A 3,155-nucleotide genomic window follows, 5' to 3' on the forward strand; every position below is an offset into this window, starting at 1 on the left:
CGCAGCTGCCATCCCTGCAGGGCTGCGGAGCGAGAGGGCTGTGCAGTGCTCGACGTCCCGTCTCTCCCCCTCCACGCAGGACGCCCCCCGGGTGGTCGCATGCTCGACCCCCGCCCCGCACGGCCTGAAGCGGGGGGTGCGGGAGGAGGCGGCCTCGGGCCTGGGTAGAAAGTCGGGATGCACCGGGCACCGCAGGGTGGCTTCCAGCTGTCAGAATCCCGGAATTTCAATTTGTGAGGAGGAAATAAAACTCGGGTTCGTGGGAAAGATCAAGCGTCCAGACCATCTTGGCTTTATTGTATTGCCCAGGTTCCCGCGGTGCACTCAGGAAAATGCCTTACCCGGCAGGCAGAGGTCCACTCGCCGCAAAGCTTTGTCACCCCAATCCGCAATTAAGGCTCGGAATCAGTTTCTTGTCAGAGCAGACAGGTTTATTTACAACTGAATGCATGGATCCATGGGTGCCTAAAATAGGAACACCCCATGTTAATTTCCTTAGGGTTATAGAGAATGCACAAAAGCAGAGTGAATACAATACACAGGAAGGTGATTGGATTCTTTGATATGGATAGGAAGGTGATTGGATACACCTCACAACACCATAAAGAATAGTTACATTTTGTAAGGAATGGAATCCAAGCAATGACGATACGGGAGGCAAAGTACCAAGCAGGGACAGTTTAATTCGTTCTGGCCAGACCGGGCGCTCACCCCAAAGGCAGTGCCCTGGGGGAGCAGTTCCCACAGCCTCTTCTTCCCTACTCATGCGCAAAGTCCCTGCCTCCTTTCTCCCACTGGCTGGGATACTGGGAATTCCCATTCTTCCCGTCCGCCTTCATCATACAACTCCTTGGTATGTTACCCCCACCTGCTCGTACATCCCATGTTCATGCTAATAACCCTCTGGGTCATAGTAGGAGGCACCATTAATATTCATTAGCTAATTACGCAGCCGTACTTTGGGTTCTAACTTCAAAAGTTTAATGCCATGCCTACCAATTACATCTTGTAGTCTATTAGTTTGTGTTAATCACAATAACTTTATTTATCATTAAGTGATCTGTATAGCTTTACCTGTTCTGGTCCATGAATCACAATACCTTTATTAATCACTAAGTGATCCATAGCTTTACCTGTTCTAGTTTGTTAGTCACAGTAATCGTCTACTTCTCACAATTTCACTCTAATTAGATGCCTTGTATAACAGATTGAATAAGCTTGATTAAGCATGGGATACAACAGGGTAAGATGAGAATAGCTCCTAATACACAACTCATGACAGCAGCATCTTTTCCCGCCATGCCTTACCAAAAATGCTATCCCACCAGTGCATGTATATAACTGTGGTGTTTTTGCTCTGTGGCCTCCCTCTGGCTCGCCATTCTTGAGGTACTTTGGGGTGCCGCAATTGGCTCCAGCTTCTAGCAAAGGACAGATTCCTCCTGACCAGGGAGACAGGCCGCCCAGCCCTGCAGCTTCACCTTGAAGGTGCAGAGAGCCTGTGCAGGTGAGGGCCATTTGGGTGAACACAGAAGCACAAAAGCGGAGCGATTCCGAAGGGACCCCCTGGGGCAACCAGCCTGACCCCATTGAGTCCAACCCCCTGCTCTGCTTCCACCTGTGGTCACCCATCCAGCTGCAGGTCCACACCTTTCTGGCTTAGCAAACATGACTTGACATGCAAGCTCAAAGTGGTTTGTTCCCTGACATCTATTTTTTGCAAGTGCGCAGGGAGGGAGGTGGAGTGAGGCTCTCCCATGCTTTCATCCTACTGTAGCCGACAAAAATGGCTGGATCTGACTTTAGCCCTCACCGAGATGAGGCGTGAGGCCTGCCATCGCACGTATCCAAACCTCTCTCCAGTTTAATTGCATTTAGAGAATTTTCTTCCCTTAATGCAAGCAAATATGCATTTCTACTTTCCTAGGATGTGTGGCCTTTCCAAATGCGGAACTACCAAAGGTATAGGCTGCTCCGTAGACCCGCTAAGGGCTCCCAGCACAAGACACCAGCAGCCTTGGTAGAAGATTCCACCGTGCTGCAAAATGGGCAGAAAAATGCAGGGATGTCCAAGCTGGAGGGCATCTCTGGAAAGGATACAAGCTCTGCAGCCCAGCCTGTGCTTCTCAGTGACCGAGCTTCCCTTCGTCCCAATATGTTTAAATGGATTCATAAAGAGATTGTACAGAATATCCAGGAAGACAGAAGAAGCAGAGCAGCGAACTTCCTGGTCAGCTCTGAACGTTAGAAGGTTCCAGACCTTCCCTCACTTAATCCCTGGAGAATGTTAGTCTTTTCACTCTTACTGAAAATGAGAAAGAAAAGAACATGCCTGCATGCACTAGGTTGTGTATTCATTGTGAGTCTCCAAAGCCACCCTGCCTAGGAAAATACAAAAACGAAAGCTGTGCATGAACACAGCGTGACAAACCAGGAGTTGGATGACCTTAACGGGCAGGTCTGGATGTGGCTACTCTGGGTTTCAAATTGCCCAGGAAAGAGAAGCAGGGCTGTAGGAAGGAGTGCTTATATCCATATATGCCCGACCGCCCCTTGAGATCTGCGGGAGAGGCACTTCTCCGGGAACCCTCCATGAAAGAAATTAGGAGGGTAGGTACTCGGAGGAGGGCTTTCTCTGCGGTGGCGCCCAATCTATGGAATGTGCTCCCCAGAGAGGTCCGCCTGGCGCCGTCGTTATTTGTTTTTCGGCGCCAGGTGAAGACCTTTTTATTTAAACGTCATTTTAATTGTTAACAATATTTACTTATTTATCTGGCCAGGGCGACTTCTTTTCTTTTATAACTTCTTTTATATCTTTTATATTTTTATTTATTTTATATTATTAATTTTAATTCTATATTGTTATTTTTGTATTGTATTGTATTGTGTTGTGTTGTAAGCCGCCCCGAGGCTTCGGCAAGGGGCGGCATAGAAATGTTCTAATAATAATAATTCTCCCTTTCCATTCTTCTTGTCCATCTTACTGCAGTTCAGGAGCATCTGCATCTCACCCTGGGCCAGTGGGAGAGTGTGGATCCTGCTGTGTCCTGTGATCAGGTATATTCAGGGCAGCGAGAGATGCGAAGATGCAACACCTGACTGGCTCTATTCAGTCTTTGCTGCCCTCGCTTTTTAGGACTGTCTGGGTGCAAGAT

At 48.4% G+C, this 3,155-nt stretch overlaps 1 long non-coding RNA gene across 1 annotated transcript; it reads right to left on the reverse strand.

Moving 5' to 3' along the window:
- Positions 1 to 409: 409 nt before the first annotated feature.
- Positions 410 to 1,187, reverse strand: LOC123025741. The gene is made up of 2 exons (XR_006415173.1): positions 1,101 to 1,187; positions 410 to 1,039 (listed from the first exon to the last, which is right to left on the reverse strand). It is a non-coding gene; the product is annotated as an uncharacterized LOC123025741 (long non-coding RNA).
- Between the last annotated feature and the right edge of the window lie 1,968 nt (positions 1,188 to 3,155).

The sequence above is a fragment of the Varanus komodoensis genome, unplaced genomic scaffold (assembly GCF_004798865.1).
Source record: "Varanus komodoensis strain SLA01 unplaced genomic scaffold, ASM479886v1 scaffold282, whole genome shotgun sequence".
Lineage (NCBI taxonomy): Eukaryota > Metazoa > Chordata > Lepidosauria > Squamata > Varanidae > Varanus > Varanus komodoensis.